Source organism: Aethalodelphis obliquidens, unplaced genomic scaffold, assembly GCF_003676395.1.
Source record: "Aethalodelphis obliquidens isolate GAN/ISIS:26980383/991018 unplaced genomic scaffold, ASM367639v1 scaffold1, whole genome shotgun sequence".
NCBI classification, from domain to species: domain Eukaryota; kingdom Metazoa; phylum Chordata; class Mammalia; order Artiodactyla; family Delphinidae; genus Aethalodelphis; species Aethalodelphis obliquidens.
In genome coordinates, this window is record NW_020837945.1 from 78,172,377 (window position 1) to 78,183,297 (window position 10,921).

The following is a 10,921-nucleotide window of genomic DNA, read 5'->3' on the forward strand; positions in this document are numbered from 1 at the left end:
AAAGGCTTCCTTGGACTTAGTTTAAATTAATCTTTCTCTCTTCTTCTTTCCCTTAGCCATCTTAAACCTTTTAAAAATAGGTATCCCAATCTGCCTTATTCTACAGTCACAGTGTGCAAGGGTGGGAGAGGGCCATGACTGGCTCTCTTGCTGTGTGAGGGACTCCCACCTCAGCATTATCTTATTTCCTCTCTCAGTAGTTCACAGGACAAGAGACAGCACCTGCACACAGCCCGTAGTTTGATAGCCTCTTGAATGAATGTATGTATACACCAGTGTGTTTAGTTATGAACTATGATGTTTGTATGTGGAGATTTGGATACGGAAAACGATATCTAGGATGTTTGTGTATGTCAGGGGATAAGTTCTTTGGCACTTCTAGGCTCGGTTTTACTCCCAAACTAAACGATTGAGGCAATTAGCTCAATGTTTGTAGTAGGCACCTAAGTCTATAAAACATACCTAAAGTATCTTTGCAAAATTATTTAGAGTTAAGAATAACGACTATTAAATGGTCTAATAGAAATAAATACAGGGTAAGGAGTTAGTTTCCACTTTCTCGGTAATGACCCAAACTCACTGCATAAACTTTGGTCCTCTTTTTGCCCAAACTGTAGGATGATGGTGGTAGAATTACATGATTTCTAGGATCTCTTCCAACTCTACATGCCTATAATACAATAATTCTAATAATTAGAGCAAGTTTTCCCCCACAGGGACATTCTGTTTCCTACTGCAGCCTTGGCATTCAGAACATTCTGGGTGAGTAGTAGAATCAATAACAAAGTCAAGGACCAGTCAAAGCCACTGAGGGAGAAAACGGTGTTCTGTTTGAAGAAAGGAAGCCAGAGATTCTGGAGGGACATGATGTGTGAAATGCAGGCTTGGGGTTAATGAGTTTGAGGCGTGAAAACCCAAGCTTCAGGCCGCATTCTCTGGCAGTGTTGAGCAGGGCATGTCTCCATGCCCTCTGTGGCCGAGTTCTATTTTAGAATGTACTCGAGCTTGAATCCTCTTAACACAGCTGTGACTGTCTGTTAAATTTTAGGCATGGTTCTCCATTCAAGCAAGTGGCTCTTGGTCTTACATTGACAGACCTGCGGAAAAGCAGCTAGAGGAGGACAGACCTGGAAACTGTCAGAGAATTGATTGGTAGTGAAAGAGGTGTATTTATTGAGATTGAGATGTAGTCAGCGTAGCCCAGTGGACCAGGGTAGAGAGAAGATTGTTCTATGAAGGTCAGAAGCAAATGGGATGGGGAAGTCTCGCTGGACAGCCCCACCCACCAAGAAATGTTTCATTCAGCATTTGAGAGCCCCTTACGCCTCCTTAGCCATTAACGTTCCTTTCTAGCTAAGACACACCTCTTGAGACCTTAACCCATGGAAAAAATGAGAGCACAGTTGAGTCATTTCACCACGCTCCCACCCTTCTCCCTTCTGGAATCCCTTCCAGGGCCCAAAGTGCCGAGCTGTCAAGTCCTGCCCTGAATGCTTTGGTTAAGTGGATGCCCAACCCAACTGAGGAAGCTGTGTCAGGGCTGGGTTAAGCCCTCCAGCTGCTGGAAAGAGCAGAAGTGGTCACCATGGAAACAAGCCCCTCATCAATCTTGTAGTGACTCACAAGATCACTGGGATGCACAGGGGACTAGAGTCCCTGGAAAGACAACACCTTTTTCCTTGAGAAGAGATGACTGCATTCTTGAAAACCAAGGCAGCTGCTTCTAAAACGGAGTGAAAATAGCCAGGGTTGCTTCTGCCTCCTGAGTTTAGGCCTAGATGATATGTGCCCTGAGACCACCGTGAAGGCAGGAAGGTCCCCATTTGTGTGGATTTTGCTACTGCAGCCAGTTCTATTTGACACAATTCAATGTCAGAGGGAGAAGAGAACTGGGTGTTACCTAGTCAAACTCTTATTTTTTAAAGGAATGACTGAGGGGCCAGGGGGTGAATAACTTGTCCAAGGTCCATATTATGAATCAGTGGGAAAGCCAGGACTAGAATCAAGACTTTGCACTCCAAATCTGTTACTCCTTCCACAATCCTAGGGTCAGAGTGGATTTTTTGTGAAGCTAATAAAGATTAAATTTCAAAATACCTCCCTTAATGGGTCCATTCTGAGGCTGCGAGAGGGGCCCTAGCAATAGACGCCCATGGCCATTTTTCTTTCCTTTTATTCCTTCATTTTCAAAAGTAAATTTTATTTAACTGAAATTGGTTTAAAGTGCTGTTCCTTTCCATTTTGTCTCCCCCTTTATCACTCGTCCCCTCCAGTTGGGTGTCAGAATGACCATAGGCATTTGTGAGATATGGTTAAAGGGACGTTGAGGTAGATTAGCATTGAGTTGTGGTTAAGCAGGTAGGATAAAATTATATGGTTCCCACTCACTTTCACAAAGAGTTAAGTTATCCGTTATCTTGATTGAAGACTGGCCTCTACTTCCGTAACCAACTAGCAACAAGATTCAAAGAAAGGGCAAGACCAAAGTTCAGCTCCTATGAAGATACAAATGGTCCCTCAAGCATCTGGCACAGGAAACATGAGGGTAGTGGAGAAGAACAACGGTTAAAATATGTAGAGCCAGGAGGTAGCCCGTGAAAATTCTTCCAAATCTCATCTCTCATATGTGGAAGAAACTTGATGAATATTTTGCATTATCAACGATGAATTGTAAAGCTGAATGAAACTTTTCAAAACTATTAATAATAATTTTATGAAAATATACTTCAATAAACTGAAGAAAAAATGAATGAACAATTCTCCTTATGGAAAATATTTTTTTTTCCTGTTTAAAAAGCACAATTTATTGCTTTTAGTATATTCACAGAGTTGTGCATCCGTAGCCGTCAATGATTTTAGAATATTTTCTTCATCCCAGAAAGAAACCTGGTACCCTTTAGCTGTCACTCCCACTCTCCCCACCACCCAGCCCTGGGCAACCACTGATCTACTTTCTGTCTCTGTGGATTTACCTCTTCTGAACATTCATGCACATGGAATCATACAACATGTGGTCTTTTACGACTGGCTCCTCCCACTCAGCATCATGTTTTCAAGGTTCATTCGTGGTGTAATTTGCATCAGTGTTTCATTCCTTTTCATGGCTAAATAATACTCCATGGTGTGGATTACTCAAGCCCGTCTTCCTTGGTTATCCTTGGAGAGACCAAGGTGGACGGTCTGAGGGAACCTCACTCCTGGACCCCAGACCCCCTCAGGTGGAACAGCCTTTGAGGATCAAATGCGGAAGGAGACACAGATCTTTTTTTTTACTTTCTTTTTTTTTTTTTTGGCCGAGCCGCTCGGCATGCAGGACCTTAGCTGACCACAGTGGAAGCACAGAGTCCTAACCACTAGACCGCAAGAGAATTCCCTTCTTTTTTTTTTTTAACCTTCTTAAAAAACAATCTGTATAAGTGAAATAGGTACCAAAATCTCGGCATTATCATTTTACTCTGCTGTTGCAGCCCACACTGTTGACTTCTGGCTTAGGACCCAAGGACACCTGCTCCCCTTGTCGTAGGAAGAGGTAGTCAAATAATATGCAGTCACAATGAGTATGAACAAAGTATTATTATATAAGTGTGCTAATTAACAAAGGTATTATGTTATTTTCTGAATTTTTAATTTTGTAGTAAATTTCAGGTTTGTAATATCTATACTTTTTAATATTGATTGGGATGATATTTGATTGGGATGTATTGTGCCATTCAAAAACATTCATTTTTGTGCCTAATTGTGTATTTATAGTATTACAGTCTTTTTTTCTCAAGGAGAGCCCCCTTGTCATATAAGCTGCATAAAATCTGGATCTCTCTCCTGCCTGAGATACCTGTTTAATGAGTTTGCATTAATCACAGCGTTACTGAAAATGATAGTAAATATCCTGGGTTGGTTTTGTGGATCAGGAACCCATCACTACTGCACAATCCTGCTATCACGATCCTCATTGGAATTTAGCAGTTTAGAAGAGTGTTCGGAGTCATTTGCGTTGTGCACGAGAGCAGTTCCCAATGCCAATTCATTGGGGTCAGTTTCACTGCCGGTAACGGAAGTAAAGCCTTCACTATTACTCATCAGTGTTATGTTTGTCTACACCTATCTCCCAAGTAACCAAACCACTTAATCTCATTTCCTTTTACCACATTCAATTCATCTTCCAAATATGCACACTTGCAAAATATGTCTGGGGGACAGGTTATTCTACCCCATTTTAAAGAAGGAGAAGACTCAATGATAGGGGTGAGTTACTGACATTCAAATTACTCAATTCCATCTCTAATATGTTCTCTACTTAAAGAGTTGCTGTGAGGGGCAAATAAAATAATGAGTATGAAATATCCTAACCCGGACACTGGCACATGAGTGCTCGGTAAATGTTAGTTTAATATTGTATGATTCTTTACCGATAGGTAAGCATTTGCCAACTTGTGTTCATGATGTACCCAGATGCCTGGAGGTATTTCTGCAGTTCCTTGAAAGAAAATGTGGCCACAGAACACAAGCTTCAAACTTCTCTGCTCCAAAATGAACCATGGATTTTAAACCTAAAGCAAGAAACCCAACCCGTTACTTTTTTGCAAACTTGAGTGGTCAGGGAACTTTACTGAGAAAGATTTGCAAGGTGATATGTCATCAGAAAACTTAACTTGACTGTCAACTTCCCTACTTCCAGTTGCATGACCTTGGTCAAGTCATTCTATTTATTTCTATTTCAATTTCTTTATCTGCAAAACAAGGATATTAATAACTTATAAGCCTGTAAGAAAATCATAAGATACTATATGGTAAATTTGGAGACATATAGACAATGAGTTATTATTTTTGCACCAGCAAAGTAAAACGGAGAACTTAAGCAAAGCATAGAAAATTTGTCTCACGTTCCTCCTTCCACAAGCCTCATCACTTCTTTTCTCAGAATTACCAAGTGCAGACAAGTGTGACACACTTCATATGATTCCAGAACAGAATGTAAATGTTTATAACCTGGATAAGGTAGAAGTAAATGCATATTTGACAAAAGGCAAAAAATAAGAGTTGCTGGAGAAATCTAGAGTTATCTCACCAACATCTTTATTTTCACAGAGGGGAGATGAAATAGAAACTAATATTGATAGAGAAATAGAAGTGAAAATGTATTATTTAAGTAACAAATTTTATCAATAGAAAAGTGAAAATAAACAGGTAGAGAGGAAAGAGAAGTGTGAAGGATAGTATATGTGAACTAAGTCTGGTCCTTTCATAGAAGGCAGTCAACAGATAATATCTGATATTGATGAATCAGTATAGAGAAATAGAAGGTCACTACCAGCAGAACCAGAAAGAAAGGCTCTTAAGTTACCACTAAGCTGGAAGTGGGAAGAGGTGAGTTGGGAAGCTGTTGGTTTCCGACACAACTCTTTGGTATCATTGGATTTTCTTTACCATTTAATAAAATATGAGAGGTGAAAAAAACCCTCAAAAAGTCATGTATTCTTTTTTATCTTTGGTGCTATCAATATAAGCTCAGATATTCAATATTGCTATTATTAATTATTTCATTTTCAGCATCTTTTTCTTTATTCCTATACCTGTGCTATTCAATAGGATAGCCACTAGACACTTTTGGCCACATGAAGTTAGATTCGTTAAAATAAAATAGAATTTCAGTTCCTAAGTTTCATCTGCCATATTTCACAACAAATGGCCTACTGTGTTGAACAGCATAGAATTCTGGAATTTTCCATCACTGCAGAAAGTTCTATATCCTCACTCTAGGCAATTTCATCCACACTAAAGGTTTCAGCTACCACTCATTCTTGGATGACTCCCTGGCCTTTATCTCAAGCCAAAGATCTTGCCTCCTGAGCAACATACCTTCACATGTACCTGTTGATGAGACAGGAATATTTTCACTTATGTCCCACAGCCCTTCATACTAAACTCATCCAAATCTGAACACGTTGTATTTCCTGTGGAGGTCATTTTTACTTCCTACGTTCTCCACCTCTCCTGTCGGAATCATCATCTGAAAAGTCACTAGAATCAGTTGGCTAGCGTCTACTGCTTGCAGCTCACTTTCCCTGAAGCTGGTGGTAGCCTGGGAGAGCCTCAGCTCATCTCTTCTTCCTGACACACTCCTTCTGGCCAGAATACCTACCAGGTCATCATGTTCTGCTTATTCTAGGTGTGGCCTACACTTCTGGTAAACTAGCTCCATTCTAAAGCTGTCAAGCTCCTGGCTGGTGCTCCGGGCATCACTCAGCTCTTCTTTATGATTTCTTTTTTACCCCAGGAAAACGCCATTCCTCACTTTCTGTAATGATGACACATGCTGAGTGTTGCTATGTATTTTTGATTAACCACAACAAAGTCTGGGAATAAAAAGACTTGGTAAAATCAATATATTATTTCTTTTTAAAGTCAGGGAGAAGGCCTAAGTGGGTCTGCTGCTCTATAAAACCAGACTACAAAGAGGCAGTGTTTTCCTGGAAGCTTAAACAAGTGCTACTGACATGGATTGAAACCCAAATGCCTATGAGATCAGCATCATAAAACACATTTACCAATTACCTAGGTAACTGTATGTGGTGGAGGAGGAACGTGGATAACTTCAAGGAGTTGATAATCAGGCTGAAACATAGTTCAACAGTTATCTTAAATATGTCAGGTTGAGGATTCAGTGCAATGACCAGCTCAACATCTCTTCCAACCTTGTCTTAGTAGGCTTTTTTTTTTTTTTTAACTGCAGAAGTTAGAAAACTAAACATTACAATTCTCAGATTCCTTTGTAGCTAGATTCTGGATATGATTAAGTTCTAGGTTAATCCAGGTCTTCTACCAATGAGTACAGAACCTTGGCCAAGTTTCTTAGCCTCTTTGTACTTTTACTTTCCCCATTTCAAGATGGAGGTTTGACATTAATATTATATTGAGAGATTCATTCGAGGATTCATTGATGTAATGAATGCAAAGATATCAGCACCCTGCTTGGTACCTATAGATACTCAATAAATTCTTGCAATCACTATTAAGAGGAATAAACAGAATGCTCTTCCCACGTCCTACTTCAGAGTAAGTAAGGAGGATGGGGGCAGAAGTTGTCGTATTCATTTTGCTGGTACAGATCTAGCAGATGTAAAGAGGCTCTGAAGCCAACAGTTCCAGGAAAAAACTCCTGGTTATTGAATTATAGCTAAGGGGCTGTGCTCCTGGTACCTGCTCTTGTGATAGCAGCCTCCTGATTGCCTAGCTTCTTGTGTATGGCAGAGATAACTAATCCTTGGGTGTGCCACTTTTGCAGTGTTGTTCTGGGAATCACTTCCGGAGTCCCAGCCTGTGCCTCCAGCCTTTGTAACAATGTTGTAAATACTTAATTCCATATATTAAAACATTTTGTGTTTAAAATTGTGAAATGGTTGCTATTACGTGGAAATGGACCCAACCTGATACAGGCAAAATGGAAGACGGCATCATGTCTCTACCACTAGGAAGCAGTGGTGGCTCTGTGAGACAACGTGTGAGAGTAACTAGATCACACCCCTACTCCAGATATGTTTCCTCAGTTATAAACTAGAAAGTAGTCTTGAAGCAGAACATGGAAATGAAATTCCATTTACTCTGCCCACTAGGAGGCGTGTTCTCCAGCATCGTCTTTCAGGACCACCATGGAGAAGATGTCACAGCTGTCCACGTCCAGGTGACGTAGCCAATCATGCAGAGCCATCTATGAATCAGGCTTGTTTTTCTTGCCTCAGTCTATTGATTGTAGGGAAATCTCCATGAAGCCATAGGTGTAGGTTGAGAGAGAAGAAAATGTAGTAGGAATAGGTACCATTGTTCACTTACTCATGCAGCTTGCTTGGCCCTCTGGACCTACTTGAGCCTTATCAGGTATATGTCACCTCCAGCTGATAAGAGAGTGCTGCTGTGCATGCCTGAACTTAAGACTTGGTGGGTCAGACTACCTCCAGTTCATTATGGGCAGCTTAGGCTGCACTGGAACTTGATGGTGTGTGGTCAAGTGCTCAGTCTCTACTAGGGCCCAGGAGCGATCCAAAAGGAATACTGTTATCTAAAAGAATGGCATATCTTTGCTTAATATCCTAAGGTCTATCCAGTGATTCATCCGGAGGGGCTAGCCAAAGGTTCCCTGCAGCATTTCTATTTGCCACAGAGATTTTAAGCACCACTGGATCTACTGGGGATATAGCCCAAGGGACAAAGTAGCTTTCACAGCAGACTGGACCAGTTGCAGAGCCTTCTCCTTTTCTGTCCCCTACTCAAAACTAGCAGCCTTTGGGATTACTTGATCAGTAGGTTCAAATAGCAGACCTGAAGGAGATAACTGTTGCCTCTATAATCTGAGGAACCCCATTAAGCATGGTGGCTTTTTCTCAGTGATAAGAAGGCAGAAATTCGCCATTTCCCTTAGGAGGCGTATCTTAACATGTCCCAGACCACTGACACCCTGGAAAAATCACCAGTGTGACTTTCGGTGATATAAGCCTCAGAATTTGGAGAGATGTGTGTCACACAAGTTTTGGAATACTTTCTACTTCCTGTTCACCTGGTTAGGTCATTACATGATAGCATCAGGAAAACAGACCAATGCCATGTCTTACAGAACAGAGAGGTGATCAAGTTTCCTATTGACTAGAATATGACATAGGTTTAGAAGGCTGATGCACATTGCTGGTCCTAACACCTGGCAGTAAACTGCCACTGATGATTTTTAATATCAAGTAAAAAAAAAAAACTTGCCAGATCTATAACTGGCAATACCAGGTGCCAGGGAATTTATTGTTTCACTCAAGCAAAAAACAAAAAAAAACAAAAAAAAAAACACAATTGGATCAACAATTGTAGTCAGTCAGCTCGTGATTAAATGTACAATAATCTATTCTCATTCTGCATTGTTTCTAGACTTATAACCAAATTCAGCTTCTAACAAATAAGTTAAAAAAATACTATTCATGAGAAGGTGCAACGTGCCCCTAAATAATTTTGAGGTTTTGCCAATTCATACTAACAGAAAACATGTATGGGAACTGATTCAAAGCGTCTTAGATCTAGGTGGCAGCAATATAATGTTGGGACAAACAAAATGTTATTGATTAGAGGGTACCAGGATAAGATTCTGAATTCAATGTGCTTGAGTCACTAAAAATGGCTCCAACTGGGGGGCCTGGCGCAGGGTGCGCAGACAGACACGCGGGTGTGGGGCCTGATGTGGAGGGACCCACAGGGTGAAGGTGGCGCGGAGGGTATGCAGGTGGATGTACTGCCACCTGCCCAGGGAGGCCCTCGCCAGGGCCTGCGCCTACAGGGACCGCCAGGGACCCGGACCGGTACTGCCCCTCATACAAGAGCCTGCAGTCCAGCAGCCCAGTGCTCCTGTCCCGGGTGCACTTGGAGAAGGGCACAGACTCAATTGAGCATATCGTTGCTGCCATGCGACAGGGCTTGGTCCCGTCTTGGTTCAAAGGAGCTGATCCTTCCAAGCTGCAGTTCAACACTCCCAGCTGTTGTAGTGACACCATAATGGAGAAACGGTCCTTCAAGGTGCCTCTGGGAAAAGGAAGACGCTGTATTGTTTTAGCAGATGGATTCTGTGAGTGGCAGCCATGTCAGGCAAGAAGCCAGAGGCAACCCTACTTCATCTACTTCCCCCAAATCAAAACAAAGGTCAGAGAGCGTGGGTGCTGCATAGGGACCTGAGGACTGGGAGAAAGTCTGGGACAGCTGGAGGCTGCTGACAGTGGCCGGGATCTTTGACTGCTGGGGGGGTGGGGGTTGGAGGGGGTTCTTGTATTTTTACACCATCATCACAGTGGGTTCCTGCAAAGGCTTGAATCAACGTCATCCACCCCAGGAGGTCTGCCATATTAGATGGAGAGGAGGCAGTCTCTAAGTGGCTGGACTTTGGTGAGGTCTTAGCTCAAGAAGCTCTGAAGTTTAGCCACCCCACAGAGAACACCACCTTCCATCCAGTCTCTCCCTTGGTGAACGACTCCCGAAACAGCACTCCTGAGTGTCTGCTTCCTGTCCACTTACTGGTCAAAAAGGAGCAGCAGCCATAAGATACTGCAATGGCTGGCCACAAAGTCACCCAAAAAGGAAGACCCCAAAACACTCCAAAAGGTAGAGTCAGATGTGCCCCTGTGCTCCAGCTGGTTCCTGCGGAGGAGCCTCCCCCGCCCCCCCGCCCAAGAGAGGCGGGGCAGGACTCCTTGAGCGACGCCTGAAGCGGAAGAAGGAGGGGCGGGGTTGCTTGGGAGGAGGTAGCACAGTGTTAAAGAGTTGTGGCTTCTTGGGCGAGCGGCTGTCCTGGTTGAGACCAGGAAGCCCCCAGTGGGGTGGGTGGGCAGCCTGGGAAGAAGAATGGCCACCGCCATCAATTCCTGGTGGGAGGGGAGGGGTTCTTGTGCCTACCGCCGTCTCCTGGTAGGACTGGTGGGCTTTCCCTCAGAGCCTGACCCTGCTGGCTGTTCTCAGCCTGACCTGACCTGGTGCTGTTACAGAGGCTGTTTTCTGCTCAGCCTTTGGGTTTTTTCAGTCTTCTTTTGGAATTAAGTTCTTAAAACACTGTATTTTTTCTGAATAAATTATATTTGATAAACTGTCTACATTTCAGAAAATGCTGCTGGTGGGAGGAATTCCAGGTCTCACTGTTTTCTCCTGGCATCAGACCTAGGGAATGATTTTGTAACAAATGTGGGGCACTGGGATTTTCTGTGGACAAAATTGCTTTTTTGGAAACAATAAAAAGGCTTGGTGGGAGAAAAAATGGCTCCAATAATTTGCTTGGTTAATTGATTGAAAGGTGTACCCAGAGGAAGGGTATACTGAATGAATTGAAATGCTAGAAGGAGGTATCCAAAGGCTTAGGGAGATTGTGATGCTCAAGTGTATTTATTATGTAAGAGCGTCTCAGTTTCCC

The 10,921-nt window shown here is 42.6% G+C and overlaps 1 pseudogene; it reads left to right on the forward strand.

Moving 5' to 3' along the window:
• Positions 1-9,257: 9,257 nt before the first annotated feature.
• Positions 9,258-10,429, forward strand: LOC113628068 (embryonic stem cell-specific 5-hydroxymethylcytosine-binding protein pseudogene; annotated as a pseudogene).
• The last annotated feature ends 492 nt before the right edge of the window (positions 10,430-10,921 follow it).